Source organism: Pseudorasbora parva, chromosome 24 (assembly GCF_024679245.1).
Source record: "Pseudorasbora parva isolate DD20220531a chromosome 24, ASM2467924v1, whole genome shotgun sequence".
In the NCBI taxonomy this organism is placed as follows: Eukaryota; Metazoa; Chordata; class Actinopteri; order Cypriniformes; family Gobionidae; genus Pseudorasbora; species Pseudorasbora parva.
In genome coordinates this window covers 14,483,037-14,505,979 of record NC_090195.1, presented here as the reverse complement: position 1 = coordinate 14,505,979, position 22,943 = coordinate 14,483,037, and the positions used below count along the sequence as shown (strand labels likewise).

The window sequence follows — 22,943 nt, the reverse complement described above, 5'->3', positions numbered from 1 at the left end:
AAAAAAAAAATCACTAAATGAGAAATGCATTTTTTGCAGTGTTCTTCTTACTCGCTAATAATTCATCTCATATTTGAAAGTTCTTTTTACAAAATTTTATCTTAAATATACAGTAAGTTTCCTTTAAAATGACTAAATATCATTCTAAAATATTTCTACTACTACATAAATACATACACATATAATCCGCAACTCTGTTTTCTTGATATCGGCATGTGCATCAGCTATTCAATATCTCATTTCTGATGACCATTAATCCCTGCCTATATATATACAGTACAATCCCTTTCCCCCAAACAGATCTTATGAAACAAGAAAGCTAGCGTGCTCTCCGCCAGAGATCATATGGAGTCTATAAACGACCATTTCCAGTTTGGATCCTGGCCAAAAGTGGTCTGTGGGAATGGATTTCGTAGCTTCCCCGAGATCTAAAGGTGGCTTAAAGCTGAGATGCCATCTATTTGTCCCAGCATGCATCCAGAAGGTAAGCAGAGCTGAAAAGAATCCCATTCAATAAATCTCTATTACATCATGTCTCCTATGGGACCTGCATCCCAATTAGATGAAAAAGACTTAATGTCCTATGTTGCTATTTCAGGTCTTTTCTATATATAAAACCCCTAAAAACACACTTTAGCACTGTGTGCGGATAAAGGCCTCACCTTCCTCTAGGCATATTGTGCCAGATCGCAACCTGTCAGAAAGCACGCCAGAAACCATCTTTGCGAAGCTCGCTGCAGCATCTGGCTCCATGCTTGCTAAAGCCTCAGATAAACAGCACGGCCATGTCTGAAGCAAAGAACGCTGGGGTAATGAAGGGCAGAAGGCCTCCTAGATCCTCACATCTTATCGGAGCATGTTTACAGAAGCATTATGCACGTCTCCCAGAGCTTGTGTTTGACCAAGTTTGGATCTGACTCCAAGGTTGAGAGAATTTCACAATTCTGAATTTATACCTCACAATTCAGATTCACAATTTCTTGAAATTGGATCTGAAAAAACAAAAACAAAAAAACTTCCTGACTGTGAGATGTAAACAAAAACATTTCCACAGCTGTACTGATACAAAACCTGAATAAGATTGACAGTACGCCATGAACAATTGTTTCACGGACAGATTCTTCCAGAAACTCCTACACAGATAATGCTGAGGAAAGTTTTAAAGAAAAAAGATGAATACTGCCTCTCAAGATGAGTGATCCATCAATGCTTGTGCTGAGAGATCAGTTTTTTTTCTGTTTGCTTTGAATAAACGCTAAGAAAAAAGGTAGATGACAAACACAGAGAATGTATGAGCGAGAGAGGGACGGAAAATATTAAATTCATGATTCCACCTCTTCAAACAAAGATAACCAAGGTTTAACCATCTTAATCATTCTCAAGTTTTCGTTGATGTCCAATAAGATTAGCCAGTAAAACTTCTAATTCAACATAAGAGCTTTGCACACTACGCTTAACCCGTGTTTCAATTTTGAGATCTTTAAACCCCTCAGCAAAGGCCTTGTTTCACACTAGTCATTTGAAAATGGGGTTAGGAACTTTTATCTTAAATTTTGTCCTGTTTTTGTGGTGTTTCTAAAAACAAAACATCAATTTATGTATTAAAACAAGCCCCATTGTGTGAATTGTGTGCATTGTGTGAACAATTAATTGCTCAATCCTGACCAAAATCAACTAAAATCACTAATATCAGCCAATAACCAATATTATACCATTCCCCAATATAGTGACTCCCTAACATAGCAGTGCAGGTATGACATAAGAAACCAGGGGTCTAATTCGCCCCTGGTTTCTGAGAGATTTTCCTATGGGGATTTATAATTGGGGGTTGTTTTATGTGTAAAATAAAGCCGGTGGTAAACTTGACTTGAATACACTTTGATGTTTTGTTCTACAACGCACATCCATAGCAAAACAGCACATTTTAAAGCAGTTATGTTCATTTTTGAAAAGTTTTTAACAAGTAACTAGATAAGATAGCTTGGGGTGTGAGTGTGTGCAGCGTATGTTGTAGAATAAAACATTAAAGTATCGTCAAGTTATGTTTACCACAGGCTTTATTTTACTCATAAACTAAAAAAACCCATAGGAAAATCTCGACGGAACCAGCGGCGAATTAGACTTTGGGTTCTGACGTCATACCGTCACCACTCTATATATTATCATTAATCCCTAATATAAAGACTCCAACTAACAAAAAAACTAACAACAACAACAACAAAACAGCAAGTACATAAACAAAACCAGGAAACCCACCGGAGGCAAAAAGTCTTTCAACACCTCACACTGAAGAAAAGCAAGGCCAAACAGGAAATACCCACAGTTCTTTGCTGCACATCAGTGAGTAAAGCTCTTTCAACACTAGCCTCTTCTTGCTCTGCTATTCAGTAAAGTGGACAGAAAAGAGGTAATGCTCCTGGGGACACCGTAAGAAACACCATATAAAATTTTTACTGCCTTGGTCCATTTAGAGTTCAATCCATTTTCAGAGAGAGCCAGAGGAAGTAAAGTCTATAGCAAACAAACAAACTTACACCAGCATCTAAAAACCATCAGACAGACGGATAAAAGTAAAAAGCTTTGGGGTTAGCATTTCAAGTAGGCTACATAAAACTTTCAGATTACAAATTTAGCATCGATAGCTAATGTGTCTGGAAATGTCATTATGGTGACGAACCAAGGAAAAATACCTTAAAAGACTATACAAAACGTGAACTGATAAATGGATCAAAGCGTCTGCCTCAGTTCTGGAGTGTTAATGACAAAATCCTCAGCGGCCCAGGCAGAGTTATGACTAGTTGGGTTTGGCCTAAATAATTTGACAACTCAAAGCATACCGGAAGAAATGAGAAAGAACCGACATCAGTCCAAAGTCTCAGTGAATGCAATATCTCAGCCTCTGGGAATCCATGCCCTTATTTTTAGCATGAGCTGCGTCCAGTATAGTGTTCATATCCTGTGACTGACTAACCATTATTTGATGTATAATTTATGACAGATACATGCTGTATGTGTGAGCTGTATCTAATGTATCTGAAGTAGTGGAGATTAGGAGGAACCAGAGGAAAAGGGATGCTTATTGTTAAAGACTAGCATTTTTACCAACAAATATCAATTTGTTGTCAAAATTGGCAAAAATGCTACTAACTTTAAACAAGTAGCTCAGCTGCTGTAGAAATAATTAAAGAGGCCATATTATGCCCTTTTACAGTCTTGATATTATTTTTCGGGGTCTACTATAATGACTTTTCAAAAAACAAAAAATGCACTATGCGCTGATCAGTCGACTGGACCAGTGTGTTGTGATTGGTCAACTGCTTCAAGCATGTTTTGGAAATGTCACACCCCTTACCATAATCATGAGTTTCAACATACCAATGCAACTCAACCAGGGTTCGCCCCTTTATTTTGCGTTTATGCCTTGGTTGGGAATTATTTAAATAAGGAATATTGCGACCTGTATGTTCTTGTGGGGTATTCCTGGTCTGCAGTGGTCAGTATCTATCAAAAGTGGTCCAGGAAGGTACAGTGGTGAACCTGCGACAGGGTCATGGGTGGCCAAGGCTCACTGATGCACATGTGGAGCAAAGGCTGGCCCGTGTGGTCTGATCAAACAGATGAGCTACTGTAGCTCAAATCGCTCAAGAAGTTAATGCCGGTTCTGAAAGAAAGGTGTCAGAATACACAGTGCATCACAGTTTGTTGCTTATAGGGCTGCATAGCTGATGGCACTAGTCAGGGTGCCCATGCTGACTAGGGATGGCGAAAACTAAAGATTTTCTTGACCGATCACTGAGCCTCATTAGCCGGTTGAAACCGGTTAACCATTTAGTTTAAAATATGCTGCGCTATTTGAAATAACAGCCGCGAGCCGTGCCTTCAATTTCGCAACTCTATCGCATCTCTCTGCCGATCTCTCTCTCTCTCTCACACACACACACACACTGTCCCGGCAACGCCGCCTCCCCTCCACTCACGTCACTTTTTTAAAGGTGCCATGTGTAAAAATTGATGTAAAAATATCCAAAAAATGACATACACGCATCAAAAGAATGAGAAGAAATAAGGGCGATGATGTCATTAAAAAAAAGTCAAGTTATAGTGCTGCAGAGATATCAACCTTAATTAGCAGTAGCATTACTAGCCCCGGCCCGACAGGTATCGTAATACCAGTCTCGGCCATGGGAGGCGGTATGCGGGCAACATTACTACCAGCCAACCTGGCGTACTTGAACCTGATGTCAATCGTGTGGAAAGTACAGCCCACGTGGAAAGTAACATTGCCACGGCTTGTTTAAGAAAATGAGAGCTCCGAAGTGATGTCGCTTTAGTTCGAGGTAGTGCTAACAATAATAAAGAAAGATGATGATCAACACCTTATGTGTTACCACTGAAATGTAGATGTAATATATTTCCAAATGTAAGCCCATCTGATGCGGAATGCACGCTTCATACTGTCGTCAGCCCTGGCTCTAACCTCGAGTGTTTACTTTTTGCAAACCTTGTGAGCGTGAAAACCCAAACGCTATGACCTCGCCCCAAATTTTTTATTGGTTTATTAAGTATAAACAGGCGAGTTATGAAAAAATTGAGTGTGAGGGATTTGTTCACTTCACACAAAAAGATTTTGGAATAAGATGGCTAACTCTAGTAGCGTTTAGTCCGCTGTCTAATAGCCTAATTTAGAGATCACTTTTTTTAACACGACAACTTTGATCGGTTAACCTTGATACGGTCAACCATCGGTCAAACGGTCATCTGTTAACATCGCTAATGCTTACTCACCAAGTCCGATCCATGGATGCCCCACCTTGCAACTTACAGGACTTAAAGGATCTGCTACTAACATCTTGGTGCCAGATACACTGCACACCTTCAGGGGTCTAGTGGAGTCCATGCTTCGATGGGTCAGGGATGTTTTGGCAGCACCAACAAAATATTAGGAAGGTCATAATGTTATTCCTGATCGCTGTATATATTAGTGCTGTCAGTGTTAAAATAATTGAATGCAATTAACACAAATAAATTACAAAAGTATGATACATGGAGCTGCGTTATTAACATAATTTTCATCCATGCTTCAACAGGTCAGGACTGCTTTAGCAGCAAAAGGGGAACCTACACAAAATTTGGGCATAATGTTATACCTGATCGGTGTATATACACATATACACTTCGATGTAGATACCTTCATTTGTTAGTAGCTAGCAGTGTAGCTAACTACCTTTTACATGCCTACTTTACATTTTGAGTAGCTTACTGTTTTTTATAGCATGATTTGCATGTCAAGTTTATGCCACGGTTTGATGCTTCGCCAATAGTTTAATGTATTGGGCAATGTTCACACAAGTCAACTGAAAAGGTCTTACATATTTATATATTTCAGTCAGTACAAGATGCTTTGATGACCTGTTGTACCTGAAAGCGTCAAATAATATTTTAATGACTCTTCAAATATTCTACATTTCACAAGCTGCACCTTGACATTAACACCTGAATCTCTATTGTCTAAAGGAGGTAATGTTATTTGCATATTATAGCACTAGTCGTGTGTAAATGTGTCAGTATTTTGTTGTAACTCGAGCATTGTTTACACAGAGACAGATGCATTCCCCTCTTGTAGCCTGTGCTGTGGGATTTGCCCAATAACAGCGGCGTCTCTGATGAGACGAGCTGCCAGAGAACCATATGGACGGCTGTCGGTACCACACTGTCTGTCTCCCATCTCAAATCTCCCGGTTGCAGACAGCGTCCTGACCTAACAGATTTCATCCTGACAAACAGAGACCTCAGATACACCTAGGATGCTCAAAGAGAACTGAACAAGCCAACAGACATCAAACGGGAAAAACAATTATAAAAAAATACCGGTATTTAGCAGCCAAACTGCACCAAAAATTGATCAAAGGATTTAGGATTTAATAGCTAGTTGGAGCCAGTGCATTCACAACATGCCTCAAGATGCAGGCAGTCCTGTGCACCAAGTGCTCATCAAATATAGTTAGAAGGGGGTTAGAACACGTGAGCTACTGTATTCCCTTCCCTTAAGCTAGCCAAAGGTTATATTTGATATGCATGCATACATTTGCCACGGCAAATCCTCTTCATTGCAGTGTGACGAATTTTAATGGGCATGCAATTTACCTAAGAGCGATAACCAGGTGGCTAAATTGTGTATGCATTAATGGCGTCACATTACTATGATGTAAACAGTGGTGCGTATATTCTCATGATTATTATTGAAGGTTCTGAAGGCGTGCATGTGGCAACTTGTGATATGCAACACAACCTGTTTCCCGTGTTCTCCTTGTTCACCTGTACAGATCCTGGGCCCTATCTTGCACCCAGCGCAATTAACTTTGTACACAGACGCATGTGTCATTCCTATTTTGCACCCGCGCAAAGCGCACTTTTCCCTCCACAGAAGCACGTCACTAAACTAGTGAATGAACTTGCGCTCCCTGGGCGGTTCAGCGCAAAAAAGGAGGCATGTTCCGGCGCAAACAATCCCTGGTGCTATTTTGCTGTTCCATTAAACAATTGCGCCACTGACCAGAAAAAACCTAAAGAAAGTCTAAAGTCAGTGGCGCGTTGTTCATTATGCTATTTTAAGGGCCCATGCTTGACCATAATGTATAGCGTGCACAAAGCACATACACTTTGCTCATGTAATCTACACAGATGCAACAGTTATTTTTGCAAATCATAAATTGTTACACTAAAAAAATGTTAACACATGAGATGACGGAAGATGTGAAAAAATAGGCATAAATCTAGCTTACAAATTATTCAGGCTAATTAATTAAGGATCAGACCTGTTTGCCCAATAGTGGCAAGACATATATGTATATAAGGACATCTGACAAATTGGTTTGCCGTCAAGAACCAGGAAAAAAAAATCGATTGAAAAACTGAAAAAACTGTTTAACCGACGCTATTTTGGGTGGGTTTCTCCCATCCCCATACAACACAACTTCTCTGCCTTTCACTGCTCTTACAAGAACATCAGTCTCCTCGGCTGTGAACCGCTCCTGGCGTGCGCCTGGTAAATACGCCATAATAATAGCAATCCATAATGGAATTTGCGCACCTGCTTTTAAAGGGAATGTTGGATGACGCTCTGATTGGTTTATTCAGGTTATGCCCAAACCACACCTATGAATAATGAAGCTACTTCAGACCAACCCATTTTAGATTTGCGCCGGACGCAAGAGCCATTTATCTCGCCGGGAAAATAGCAACAGCGCCGAGACCCGCCCACAAATTTACTTGCGCTTCTCGCTTTAAGACTTGCGTTTCAGATCGTTAATATAGGGCCCCTATGCCCCTACAGAAGCAAACAAAAAAGCCTTTTTTTCTGCATTTATATATCGCTTTAAACAGATCCATGGCCATCCAAAGTGCTTTACATGTTGCCTCACATTCACTCTCTCATTCCTACATTGACGGGGGAACCAGGGATCGAACCACCAACCTTCCGTTTTGTAGACAAGCCACATCAACCACTGAGCCACTGCCGCCACATTTACTTATTATCGATGTTAAAAATCGTTGAGCAGCTTGATATTTTGGTGGAAACTGATACATTTTATAGCATTCTTTGACAAATGGAAAGAACAGCATTTATTTGAATTTTTTTTTTTGTAATTTTGCCTTTCAAGTACATTTATCTTGCTTTATGGAGGTTCAGATATTTTGCAGTACAAAATATGACAAAAAATACTAGGAAAAGTACACTAGGAATAGATCTGAGTGACTTTCTGAATAAAATGTCAGGGCTGTTTCTGCTCTTCAGTTCGGAGTGATTTTGCCCTCAAATGCTGTTATTGAAGTGATGAGCGTGAATTAAATTGTGTCGGGTAGATAGTGTTTGAGTGTAATACCCCGAAGTGGAGTCGGGACATCCTTCTGGCCTGATTCACATACTAAGTCAATAACCCGCAGGGATAAATGCATTATGGATTAGCTTCGGTTATGTAGCACACAGCTTGCTGAAGTCACATCATATTAGCATTCATGTTTGTGTTGGTGTGTGGAAGAAAACAGTGAGAATATGTGCCTCAGCATGCATAACTTGATTGTCACTGCAGAATTCTTCATCCCGCAGAGACTCTTGCCCGCGTCCGACAGAAGCAGCTCCGCTAGCCTCCCTAGCAGCGCGAGTATTACGCAGTAAATGTAAATGTCCTTGAGTGATTTCCATAAGGCCTATTCAAACGGCTGACGTTTTGGCGTCACCGGTGGGATTGTAGTTCTGCAACTGAAATAATGAGAGCCACAGGACTTTAGCAACATGGGTTTAAGTGCTAGACGCTGCGCTGGCGACTCGACTGGCACTCCATGAACACTTTGTAAAACCACAACAACAAGGACAGAGATGTGAAAATGTATACAATGTACGACCCTCGAATGGACCCACGCTGTCAGCACACATTCCCCCTCATGGAACAGGACTATGAGCAGAACAAATCAAAACGCAAGAGTGAGGTGACTCACATGCACAGCAACGTTGCTGCAAACATTTGCTTTTCATTTCGAGGCAGGTCAAACAACTGATGGAGAAGACCTTTGAAGATATTAGCGGCTTCTGGGAAGAGACTGCTGAGCCTCAATCCAGAGACGAGCTAGATGCTTCGGTATTGCTTGGCAAATAGCCCCACCCGGGTTTACAAATGGATCCTCACGTCCTCCCCCTGAAGAGCCTTGTTTTATGCCTCATCCTTTGGGGGAGATAATGGCCAATTTCAGAAAGCCGTCTAAGATAAATAAAGACAGAGAAAATACAGTTTGCCCTCTTTTGTGGCCCAACAATATGAACAAAAGTTGGAGCATGACTACATGGGAAAGCAATAAGGCAGGTAGACTATATTTGCATATTGTTTACTATGCTTGTTTACAGTTTACAAATCTCAAATGAGAACTTTTTTCTTAAAACAATAAGCCCAGATCTCTTAATAATAAGTGCTTTGTTCAAACTTTCTATTAATGTAAGCAAATTGCATGTGCTCGGTAGGTCAATGGCATGCATATTTTTTGTGCCCAAGCGCATTATTTTCCTTAAAAAAATAATTAAATATATATTCATAAAATTGATCATTTTATTCCATAAAATATATTTAGTTTGAATTAATTTGTAGTACATTTAAATATAAATATTGTTATATTATCTTAAACCCCCAACATGTCAGGTGGTGCAACTGTCGGAACAAATTAACAAACTAAGAAAAGCATTTAAAAAATTTGTATTAATAATACTGTGGCAAGCAGCGGGGCGAGGGACCGCGAGAGCGGGCCGGTGACAAGTGCTAATGAGTGCCAGCTGAGCGACACATCAGTCTAGTCTCGCGGCCGAGTGACGGGAGCATAAAAGGAGGAGGCAGGGAAAGACGAGAGAGGACCAGGCCTGGATTTTATGTTAGGTTTTGTTTACGTTCTGTTGTGCGTGTGCGGGCAATCGTCCTTGAGGGGCTGCCCGCGTTTTAATATGTATGTGTATGCGCGGGCAGTCGTCCGTGAGGGGCTGCCCGCGGTTTTACTTTCGTTTTGTTTATTTATTTTGAAATAAAGTTGTTAAACGTTCGCCGGTTCACGCCTCCTTCCTTCCCATCTAAGAACTCCGTTACAAATACAAAATGTAAACTAAATACCATGTTATGGTAATTTTAGGTTTGAAACCTTTAATATAAACACATTTTATAAATATCAGCAGTTTTAAAGCAGAGATAATTGAGCAGTTTGTATATTCTCAAATGGTAGGGTGGCACAACTGCAACCATGAATTTTTTATTATGAATTGACATGGCAATAACAGTAAATATGTGTTAAATAATAAATCTAGATTCTAGAGGAGTCCAACTGATCCTTGTGGCAGAGTGAAAAGGTTTGTAGATCTCTCTCAAATATTGGTAAATCTATTTTAATTATGGGTAGGTTGGTACACTTTCCATGTCAGGTGGTACAACTACAGTATATATACACTAATTATTTAGTTGTACCAACTGACATAAATTCAGTAAAAAAAAAAAATTAAACACTTTGAAATGTTATTTAACAATTTAAACGTGTTTAAACACACTGTTCATGATTCATTACATCAGTTTTTAAAAGATAAAAAATTAACCATATTATGCAAAAGAGTAAGAACAATTGTCTACAATTTGCATAACTAAATTAAAATGATAAAGTTTGAAAAAAACATAAGCTTTTCTGAATTTTCAATAAATGAACGTATGAATATATGAATTTTCTGTCCTACATGAATTTAAATTAAATTCATAATTCTCTGAATACATGTAATGAAATAAAAATAAAGGTTCTGTATTTTCAAAGGTGCACAAGGTGTAAAAAAGTATGTAAAAATCTCTCTATGTATGTAATAAGCTTAGTCTGATAAATAATTGGATTCAGCTAGACAAAATAATAACTAGATTTTAAAACATGAATTACATTATTACATTTTGCAGACATGCATTTGAGTGGTTGTTCCATAAAACAGTTGTGACAATTACACTTATAGTTTAGAGAACGTTGAGATGAGAATGTTTCAAAACTGTTATAGCGACTAATAGTTTATCATTTATAAAACTAATTGGTCAAGAGCACTTAATGTAATCAAGTAATTGGTGTATAGCTTATTAGTTGAATTAATTGAAGCACAACAGAGCCGTACAAGCGTAACAGCCATCATGAAACACGCTATTTGTGCACAATTATGGGTTTACAAACAAATGTGCTGAAAGGAGAAAGGGAGAGGGAGGACAGATGGAGAAATTTCTCAAACTGTAGTCTTTCAAACAGATTAATCGCATTAGATGGTGGTAAACACCACCACGTGTTCGTCGTCCTTATATTGAGCTCCTCGCAATCAGGACTAATCTGCTCCCGCAATTTTCAGGCTCACGACGCAATCAGCGTCCCTGTTTTTGTGGGTTGCGGCTTGTTTGTGCAATTAGAAATGCGCTGAAAGACTATGGCGAACAAACAAAAACAAACAAGATAACACAGAACGCATGATTTTTGAAATGCTAAACATTGTTCTGTTTTGCCACCCAACAAAATGGCATTTAACGTTGAGGTAGAGTTAAACTTAATGCTTCAGCTCAATGCCTGAGATCAAAATGAATGATTACTGTAAATATTATATATATAAAATGTGACCCTTAATTATGCACCCCCTTAAAAAGATAACTGACCAAAAAACTGTTGCCATTGCCACAGATAGGCTTGTGCTCTTTTTTAGTGTAAGTATATGGGGGATCTGTGAGTTTTAAGTGCAGTTTTATGGAAATTACCCAAAAACATGTAATATTGATTAGTTTGCCTGATTTGCAGACTATGCCGTTTGTAAATTACATTGCTGCATAAGTTAACAGATAATACAATAAAAACAAACAAACAGCAGATCCAACTGCTTGGCAATTTATTCTAGCTCATGTATAAATAATAACCAGTCATTGAGCAATGAGCTCCTTTATGAGCAAATTATATATTTATACTTTATATATAAATCACATAAATCTCAATTTCATTCCTATAGGATGTTCTGAGTTAGCAACAGTAACCAAGGTGGCAAAACTTAGAAGTCAATAGAAATATAAGCTAGCCACAACAAGTGGTCGTCCAGGTGGTGTTTGAAATCGCTCATTCATTAATTATTCCCTATGTAGTGAATGTCAGTGCCCTTTTTAGGGACCAGGGAGCGATTTTAGAAACAGCAACGTTTAAGTACTATAATAAAAATAATTTCACCACTAGACCGTGTGACTGCCAACTCTTTCCCCCTGAAAATCAACTGGGATCTCATGGTTACCATGCACCGTGTAAAATGCCCTTTGGGTTTAGTACCCAACCTCATTGACTCATATAATTGATTTAGAATGCGAGGCACTGTCACGACAATGTCATTGTCAAGATTCAACATAGTGGAATCTCGACCTATCTGATCATACAGCCCAAACACCTGACTCAGCCGAACGACCTTTGCCTCAACCACATAAAACACGCCACCACAGAGAATGTAATATTCATAAACACTTAAAAATGTGGTGACCTCAAACATTAAAGATATGATTTTGCTTAGCCAACATTTTCCTATGATCCAACCTGGGCACTATGGGAATGTCAATTAAATTAACCTGAAGTTTCTGACATGGCCAGCTCTGTGCATTAACCTTGCGAACCGTACATATTGATGTGTTCATTGATTCACTCACTCACTCACCATCTGTCTATTCCAGGAATCCATATTGACTTCACTCTAGTTTTTTTGAATACAGAGCACTCAAGCAGCATTCATAAACACCATACCATCAAAGTGAGCATTTAAAACGGGATTTAAACTGGCGAATGATTAAGAGTCAATGAGTGGATCATTATTGCCATGATTATTATGTTCCTAGCTAGCCTGGTTAAAACCAGAGCATTCTCAGAAGTAACTGAGCTACGGTCTGGCAAAGCTTCATAGACAAATCATTTCCAAAAGAGCGTCACCAACGCACGATGATGCAGCCTATGCAGAGCGACGGAGAAACATCTGCGATGGCAATTCTCTGTTTGTGATTTCGAGGAAGATGTTGCAATGGCTTCTGACGACTTTTGCTGTTGTTGTAAAAGAAATATGATAATAGATGGTGTCCACCGCCACTCAAAATTTTTAAACCTAATAGCATCTCAGACCGACTGAAACATCTCAGATTGATGGTCGAACAGAAAATATCGAGCTCTGATCGCATTTGTCCCCGTTGTAAGGCGTTTTTATTGTGATTAGAATGCAATATGCAATATTTTGAAAATAAAATAATATTGAGAATAATTTCAGATGTGTTAGAACATTTTCAAACTTGAGCATAGTTACGCTAGTTATTTATTTACAAGTATTTAAATTTTTTACATGATGACCAGATCTAGTGTGAGGAAATAAGCACAGAAAGGCCAGATCCAGAGCTGCTGTGTGTGTTAGCACATGATCTCACTCCCCATCCTCCTCATCAAAGCATCCGGTGTAATCCACATCTGGTAGCCGTGTGTTGTTCGGGTTTAAACGAAAAGGAAAAGTTTAAATCGGTTAAAACAGACGCGATAGCTTATTCAAACAAGTTTTTTTTTTTTACAGCGGCATCCTGCTTCACCGTCGCTGCACTGCTGTCGTCATCGTGTAAAGCCCACCCCAACGTTTCTGATTGGTGCCGTGATTTTGAGGGATTAGAAATGGGTTTGAATGAGCTCTTTGCCAGACTACTGTGTTTGGGTTTTCCCAGGCTAGTTCCAAGCATGGTATAAGTTTGGCAACTGTTCTTCCAACCCTAATTGATGGAGTGTGTAGCTTTTAATTTCTTAAACAACCATGTAGGAAGACACATTATGGCTATATTCCAGGATGACAATGTCAAGATTCATCGGGCTCAAACTTTAAAGAGTGCTGGACTCTTGCACTGTCAATAAAATACAAAGTGCATTCGCATTCACACTGCAAACCTATGTAGGTTCATGCAGAAAGCAAGACTGCAGTTACTGACGACTCGTCTCAGATTGTTCAGAATAGCTCCATTTATCATACACTTTGATCTTTGCAGAACTTTTTACATTAACAAAGCTATTACACACTATATGCAAAAACAAACAAACAAAAAAAAAAACAATAAAGGCACTTTAAAACTAGCCAACTCGTGGGGGTTTCCGGTACACCAGCGATTGGGTCTACTTTATTTTCAAGTCAGAGATGAAATTAAACAATTTAAATTATTTCTAATAATGAGAAGAGCGAAAGTCAAACAGTGTGCATTTACACTAATGTCAGCTCAAACAGTGGAACATTTGACAGACACAGTAATTACCATAAACACCAGGTGCAAACTTGACATCTCAACATACATGACAACATGTGACAACACTGAAAAACTCTTTGCCACCTAAACCGCAAAAGCAATGAATACACCAACAAAAGCTGTCGCTTTCACGCTATTGCGAACAAACCCAGAGGCCCTCAATTTCCATCACAAAGCACTTGGCACTGAGTCATGAGTGCCTAACGTTCCTCACTGTACGTTAACACAGGATAAACCCACCTGTACACTGTCAGTGACATATGCACTCCTACACTGCAATGTAACCACATGCTGTAGTAAATGGCTCATTCATTATAATACAAGGTATCATTTGTGCCATTCCATTTCGCTATCAACATCTTCATGTTGGGGGTTTCTCAGGTGACGGATCTGAACATAGATGTGAGGGCAATGACGCACTCAGGGTCACAGATGCAGCTGTCTATAAGTCTTTGTGAAGGGAAACACAGAAGGGTGATCTATCAAGTCAAGTCAAGGTTAGGTTAAAGATAGCATGGCTGAGGTAGAGGCCATGAATCTGCAGCGTTTTTTTCTATATTGGAGGCATTTATAAACTTGAGCCGGGTGTGTTTCTGATGCACAACAGGCGAGTTGCATCACATCTGTTCTGATATTCAAACCAATTGCGAATGTGATATTGATTTTAAACAACAGCACAATAAAAACAAGGTAATATTGAATAACTTACATTTTAGACAAAATATTGCTGGCTGTTTGTGTTTGCACCAACGAAAATAGTTCCAAGCAAATGCCGAGCAGGACGGTCACGCAACTTTCAACAACTCATTGAGTAATGCTAACGCACAGACTATCCGTCCATATGAAACGCATATGTTTTATGATTGTCGTTAACTGTTGACAGAGTATAGAAACTGTATATAAATGGGTATTTCAGTAAAAATCCTGTCAAGAAATTCCTGTAATTTCACTCATACAGTGTAAAAAAAAATATATTTTTAAAAGTTATTTTACAACAAACACATTTTTATATATTTTACAACAAAGATTATTGGAGTAGGTTATTCAAGAAAATACATTTCAGTCTTTCTACTTCACAGGGCTCCAGATTGCGATAACGTACCAAAAATGTCATTTGCGAGCGGTATTTTTGCTGAGATCGCCAGTGGCGACAATATAAATGTATTGATCTTATGATTAGAAATTGTGTGCTTTTTTACTTGCATGTTCTGTGATGTGTAGCTATTCACATCTTTCAGCAAAGTTGCAGAGGAAAAAAAAAAAACCCTCAAAGTCGGTCAATTTTATCGATCAAGCAATAAATGTCATTTTGGTGCTCCTGACAGATCACCCAATCAGCATTTTGACCTTGGAAATAGCTTGTATAAAACAGCTTGAGAACAACCATGTCATGTAATGTCAAATTTACCTCAGAAAAACCATTCAATGCTCATAAACTTGTTAGTCAGCTAGGAAAATAACTATAGAAAGGGACATTTTGCTAAATTTTTGCACTATATAACAAAATCCTTATATTTTTTACTCAACCTGTTGTCTGCATGAGAAAAAAATGGAAAGAGCTAGAGGCCAAACTATACCAAGGAAAGTCTATTCCCTCGGCGGCCATATTTGGGCATACAAGACCAATCCTATCTATCTGAATGGGGAAATCTGCAATCTCAAAAACATCTTGCTGAACTCAAGACTTAATAATTTCAAATCAGCATCAACTTCTGCACGAGTAATAGGAGTGAACCGCCATTCTATATCTATAGTCTTTGACTCTACACATTGGCAAAGAGATGCTGACATTATTATGGTCTGTGACACTGGTTCAGATTCTGTGTCCAAGAACAATTATTTGTGACTGTATGTAGTTCTTAAGTTGGAAAAGCAATTATTCAGATCATCCATTATTCAGTGAATCTTAGTTCCCAGGACATCCACAAGATGGATGAAAATGCTGATGCTGTGAAAGGAGGCAGACATGATAACACGCGACAAAATTAAAACACGTTTATTCTTTTGTGGCACTTAAAAAAAATTAGGAACCAATGGCTCTTTAATTTTTTGTTTTGTTTGTTTTTGTCTGGAGCCCTGCCTTTAATTAATTAAATGTGCTACTTGCTGATTCTTTGACAGTATTTGTGAAATTTAAAAGCAATTACTAAGATAAAAATGATTTCTAATTGTAAAAGGGATTTTTCTGTTGTAAAATCTGCATATATTTTAAACCAGTGATTCTTTCATGTCACTCGTATACTCTGTAAAAAACATAAAAAATCTGGTCTCCAATTGAAAATGTCCTATTGACTGATCACATCTAAATGTTCCAGTTGGCCAAATTGAATTTCTGTGAATTAAATTGCATCAATTTACAGAAATTCAGTTTGGTCAACTGAAAAATTTAGATGTAATCAGTCACTAGAAATTTTTCAATTGGAATTTTTATTTTTTATTTTATTTACAGTGTAACACCACAGGCTCATTCTCTCTGTTTCATAAAACGCAACTTATGCAATCTATGTCTCAGTTTTCGATGACTTCAGGCTACTATTGTGATATTCTATATTATTATAATACTGAAGCAGTGTTCATTTTGTTGATAGATTGAACAATTGAGGGATTTCAAAAGACATTATTGTTGGATCTGACGTGTACATGTGCCAACAATGAAACCAAAACTAAGTCTTTTCAAATCTCACTCATGTAGCATTTAAAAAAAGCATTGCTTAGCTAGAACTAGCCCAGCACTGCTGTGTATAAGCGGCTCAATGCGTCAAATTGCCACCATGCCACAGTTATGTATATCTAAAGGTTGACCTCCAATTTCACAGACCCTCCACAGAATAATACCAGCCAACCTTTTACAAGCACTGCAGGTTTCTCTATTAACCATCCTTAGGCGACCACTCAAGGGCATTACTTTCCAAACGTCTGAGTGGCACAAGATGCTTTCTGTAAATCACACTGTGCATTTGTATACGTCAATGCTGCAGTGTCAAGAAGCATCTTTTTGTCCCTGAGTGGACAAGGACGCCACTAAAGTGCACGCTCGCATTAAAACAAAGCAGAGAAAAGGCTCCTTGGTGCCTGGGTAATAATGACTGTGTTGAAAAGAAGGTTTGCACCTAAGCTGTGATCAATAGAAGGGGGAAGGCGAAGGGCAGACCCCTTTATTTTCCGAAGGCAATCCCTTCTTCTCTCCAGCTCTGCGGGATACGTCGGCAAATCAATAACCCCCATTCAATCACACCCATTTATCTTCATCCCTCAGTCTCCCTTCTTCCTCCATGTTCTCTCGCGCTGCAGATGGCCCATAACTTTGTTTATCGCTGCACATCAGCAGCCGTAATGCGATAACGTCTGCCAAAGATTTTCTCTGAAAATCTGTGCCGTGGTGTCGTGCAACCAATGCAAAGTTTGACAGTTTATAGAGTTCTTTGGCCACATTTTTAAGGCAATGATGAATTTTAATAGCTTGCTAATGCACTTTTTGTTTATAATCACAGCATTTCACTGACAGATTTCACATATGTGGATCACAGCTCCCAAACACCTGTCTAGAGGCAGTAGTTCTAGCCGCCTGTTAGTTGTGGCAATTAATGATTTCACACAACTTTGATAACTTGGTGTTGTGGATAGCAATTGCTCTAGAATGTTTTGACACTTGAGAACAATTCTGTCTTTATGCTGTTATATATCATCAGTAATGCACTTTGTTTATTGCTTTTCGGGTTGTACCACGTGCCGCCTTCAGGTGGAAAGGTCAAAGACCTTGTCTTTTTGTTGTTTTGAATAGTTTAGCGTTCCACCCAAGGACATACTTTGCCCTTCCAAATTCATACAAAAACACATTTCAGCAATGCTTCACACTTGCCGTGGGCCGGGGGTTGTCTAAAGTTGTTATGAGCGGTTAGCATACCTGTCCTCCCTCATCCCTTCATCTCTAGGGAAGGAACGCCACAACAGAACAGAAATAACCTTCGTTAAAGTCATAACCCGCTAACAGTCTATTATCACACGGAAAAATACACACAACAATGCAATTAAATAAGCCATTGTCTCAAGAGATCAAGATAGAATTTTATCACACATGAGAAGTGTTGTTCAGTGTTTGGGTCATCAGCTATTTGCCTCGTGTTCGCTCATAAATCCAACAGAGCAGAAGAGTTCCTTTAATTGTTTCCACAGAGACAGATTTTCTAGTTCGTTAAAAGAAAATATATGCTTATGTTGATCCCACAAATGTGATTTTAGAGTAATTAAAATATATATATATATTTGCTATGGCAACTCTCATGTTTGGTATGGTAATGGATATGACAATGTTGATATATTTAGTAGGGCCGGGACTTTAACGCGTTAATTAAGATGAATTAATCACAGGACTTTAACGCAAAAAATTAATTAAGATAATTATGCAAAAAATAAAAAACATCATTTTAACCACACTTATTTTTGCACCGTGGAATGTTTTTCAATGAATGAGTTTCGACGGACTGATTATACTGGAACACCAACTAGCGCTCGCTCCGGAGTCACGACAACAACAAACCATAGTGAACATGAACGAAGAAGCTGATGAGACCGCTTTGCTTGGCCCCGTGGATGGGAAATTTTGTTTTAAATAAAAAGGATGGAAGCGTCGACAAGAGCATGGTTGTGTGCAAGCTATACAACAAGGAATTTGCGTATCACCCATAGACCGTAAAAAAATATGGACGACTCGACATCATCCGTTTCCGCTTGCCATATTTGAAGCTTTCAGGCAGCCTTGCACGGCGCTGACATCTTGGGACCGAGTCTGCGCAGTAGCGATTTCGGGACCGGAGTTGCGCAGTAGAGCGCAGGAAGTAGAGCAGGAAGTACAGTCGCGATATCAAAAGCCCGCCCACACTCTCGCAGATGCAGAACAATTAATTATGTTGGTGTGAAATAAACAGTTATGGAAATGTAGAAATTAAAGCTAAAGCTCTAATCTGCTCCCAAAAATTTCGAAAAAAGTCCGTTAGTGCCTCAGTGACAACTTCACTCAGAGAAGCCGTCAGTCTCAGCTGTCAATCATGACGTCACACCCCCCGTTTTATAGCATCAAATAACTAACTCAAACTAAACCTATTTTTAAAACGAACACCTGAAATGAAATCATCGTGATGATAACTGCCTTCAGTGACATAAACTAACTTTGGGGAACATTTTTTAAAGTGTAATTTTATTATTTAGTTTGCCTCGCGTCCATTAGAAAACACAGAGGAGCGGCTATACTGGGACCGGTCACCGGGGGGCGATCGAGGCGCGAAAGCTTCAGTAAATGAGAGGGAGACTGCAGGCTTGGTATCACCGCAGCACATCGAGCCTCAAATATCACAAATATGCTATTGCTACACTCAATGGCAAACATTGCACTGGTCTGCTGAACTGAAATAAATAAACAATATTTTGTTGATTAAGCTTATGTATTCAGATATTATTCAATGGTATACTAAAAATCCATGTGAAAAATTACTTCTCAATGTTCTCAGGTCAAATATTTATATGCAATTAAAATGTGATTAATTTCGATTGATTAATTACAAAGCCTCTAATTAATTAGATTAATTTTTTTAATCGGGTCCCGGCCCTAATATTTAGTCTTGGCTGAATAGATCTGCTACGCTGATACAAAGAAAGTACGGGCTGCCAATACACACATGACATGCTGCTGTAAGCAATTAAGACATGCTGCTGCTGTACAATATAGAATACATGAATTACCATTGATGTGGGGGGGTCTGAAAGCGTGCTGTAACTGCTACAGCTAATGCTGAAGTATTTGAAGGTTGAGTAGCAGGGCTCAGTGGCCTACTAAAACAGCAGGAACCTAGTCTCGCTTAAGCCTAGTTCAGACTGCACAATTTTCAGACTCGTCAGATCACTGCTCTTTTCACACTGCATGACTATCTGGGGTCTCATTCAGTCACCGCTGTGTTCACACTGACCGATGGATTGACAACAGAGGAGTTCACACTGCATGACTGAACAAGAGGTGCGCAAACTATGTTTTTCAACTACGCGTGCGCTGTGACAAGTAAACAGCGCGAGATCACGCGCGTCAGACCGGAGTTTTCCCGCGTGACTTGGAATTGTTATTAAAAATGATAAACTGCACAAAGTTTGCTACAAATTGTATGTGCGCTGATTTGTGGAGAAAAAGAAAAAAGATTATGGGGAAGTTTGTTGGAGAGATAGAGGGAGCAAGGATTGTGTTCTGCAAAGACAGTTTGAGGTAAATAAATAATTTTGTAATGTGCTGCTGCTGTGGCTGGACGTGCAAATGTTTGGGCTTTGTTTCTGTTTGATAGAATTGTAAATATATCTATTAAAATATGGATATTCTGCTCTATAACGCCTCCCTGAACCTCCTGCTGCCCAGTATCTCACTCTCTCATTGGCTGTCGGTCATCGCCGATGTAATTTTCAGTCAGAACTCATTTCACACAACAGGAGTTTCAATCGGCGACAGGTCCAGATATTTAGCATGCCAAATATCTCATGGGCGTTGGCGATTCTCTCTGATGGCATCTTTAAACATTCACACTGCGTGATTGTCACTTGCGTGCACGAGCACCGGTTTGCCTATGATTTCGGGTATTTGTCGATGATTTCGCAAAACCTGTCAGCGACTCAAAATCGGGGCAAAAATCGGGCAGTGTGAACTAGGCTTTATCCAGACCTTCAGACTGACGGCAGAAGGTCTGGACTTTTTCTGAGCTTTCATTGGCCAAGGACCACCCAAGAGCATGTTTGATTGACATGTAATGCAACCAATCACAGTTCATTTTGTTCTGCGTCATGTTTAGGGCTGTGAAAATGTATGAAAAGTCGATGTCCCTGTAATAACAGACCGGCATACATCTATAAATTATTCATTCAAGAACGCTGTCCAAGTTTACTGCAACAATGGAGCCGTGAACTTCACATACTTTTGAAAATCCAGCATTTAGTTGACCCTGGTAAGCATTTATTGTCACAGTTGTAAACACAACACTGTTCGTCTTCCACAAGGGAATTTAGAAAAACGGCATTTGTTTCAGAAAAAGTGGGAGGTCCCAGTTACGCTCTATTCAGACTGGCTCCAGGCACAGATTGCCTTTATATGAATCACACTCACACTAAAGAGCTCGCACTCCATCCATCCATCCATCCATCCATCCATCCATCCATCCATCCATCCATCCATCCATCCATCCATCCATCCATCCATCGTTACTTTACGTTAGGTGTAGATTGTAAAGTTTCAAAGTAGTTTCTCCAACAGAAATAGTATGTAGGGGTGGGTGTAAGACACGATTAACCGGTGGACATTTGTGAATAAGTAGATTTTGGTTTAGTAGATTTTGGACTATCTGTATTGTGGTTACACTCATGTGACATTGCTGTGCGGTCAAGAAAGCTTATTGTTTGCATGTGTTAAAGCTTAAGTGGTGCATTTCAAAAACAGAAAATCTCTCACTGCTCTTTACTGAATCACTTTTGTAACTTTAATATCTTTTGCAACTTTTAATCAATGCATATTTAATTTACACAGTAAAGACTATGCATTGTTTTGTATGCATTACTTTTCTGTAGCATCTCTTGTGCTTGAAGTTTTAATGTTTCATTTTTCATTGTTCTATTGTAGTTAGTTTTCTTTGCCGTTTCTTTATTACTGTTTACTTGTATTCGGTAAGCTTGAGAGTTTTTTTTAGGCTAGTATAAGTTTGATATAAAAACCTTATTTAAAGCAAAAATAAATATATTGTTATTTATATTGTTATTGTGAAATAAAGTTATTCATATCATGAAATTGATTAAGATTTTGGCAAATCGCCCAACCCTAATAGTATGTAGTCATGAGCTCTGCAAAGACTATCAACACTAAACTGCACTATTGCTAGACTGCAGTAGCCTTTATTAGCTTAACCAAGATCGGCCTCAGCAAACGCCTGCAGAGTGTATGTGTCACCAGTACTAATTATCTGCCGTCCAGTTTTTCACTGTAACACTGAGCAGATGAGGAGCCACTTTGCATAATGGGAACATGAACATCAACTCTGTCCAATTAATGGATTTAAAAAAAGTTTTTAGTGACTTCATTAATACTATCAAAAACATTAATGATCCCTTTAAAATAAGAGTTATAATCTAGTAGCACTGAAAGAATGTACAAATTTAAACAAAGGAAACGTGGAAACAAAATTCATGAACTGATGAAATATTGATTGAAAACTAGATTTACTAAAGACACAGTGAAAAATTATGGACCCACTTTATATTAGGTGGCCTTAAGTACTATGTACTAACATTTTAATTAATCATTTGATACAATGCACTTATTGTGTACATACATGTTTTTAAATTGTACATACATTTAAAAAAAATACCTGCATGTAATTACATCTCTAATTAATTTCTGTAGTTACATTTGTAATTACACAGTTGGCATTTCCCGGACCCACTTTATATCAGGTGGCCTTATGTACTATGTACTTACATCAAAAAATAAGTACAATGTACTTACTGTGTTCAAATTGTATTGCAAAGCACTTTTACTGATATTGAGGTGAGATACGGGTAGAGTTAGGGACAGGTGTGGTGGTGTGGGTCAGTTTAAGGGTAGGGTTAGGTGTAAGGGAAATGCAAACTGTGTAATTACAAGAAATTAATTACAGACGTAATTACATGCAGGTATTTTTAAAACATAAGTACAATGTAAAAACATGTATGTACACAATATGTATCAAATGACTAATTACAATGTTAGTACATAGTAGTTAAGGCCACCTAATATAAAGTGGGTCCGGTGGCCTTAACTACTATGTACTAACATTTTAATTAATCATTTGATACAATACATTAATTGTGTACATACATATTTTTACATTGTACTTACATTTAAAAAAATACCTGCATGTAATTAAGTCTGTAATTAATTTCTGTAGTTACATTTGGCATTTCCCTTACACCTAACCCTACCCTTAAACTGACCCACACCACCACACCTGTCCCTAACTCTACCCGTATCCCACCTCAATATCAGCAAAAGTGTTTTGCAATTCAATTTGAACACAGTAAGTACATTGTACTTATTTTTTAATGTAAGTACATAGTACTTTAGGC

General features: G+C 38.6%; 1 protein-coding gene across 1 annotated transcript in view; it reads right to left on the bottom strand.

The window, feature by feature from the left end:
* Window positions 1–22,943, bottom strand: part of ctnnd2a (catenin (cadherin-associated protein), delta 2a) — a 396,135-nt gene that overhangs the window by 139,560 nt on the left and 233,632 nt on the right. The gene's annotated exons all lie outside the window — the stretch shown is intronic.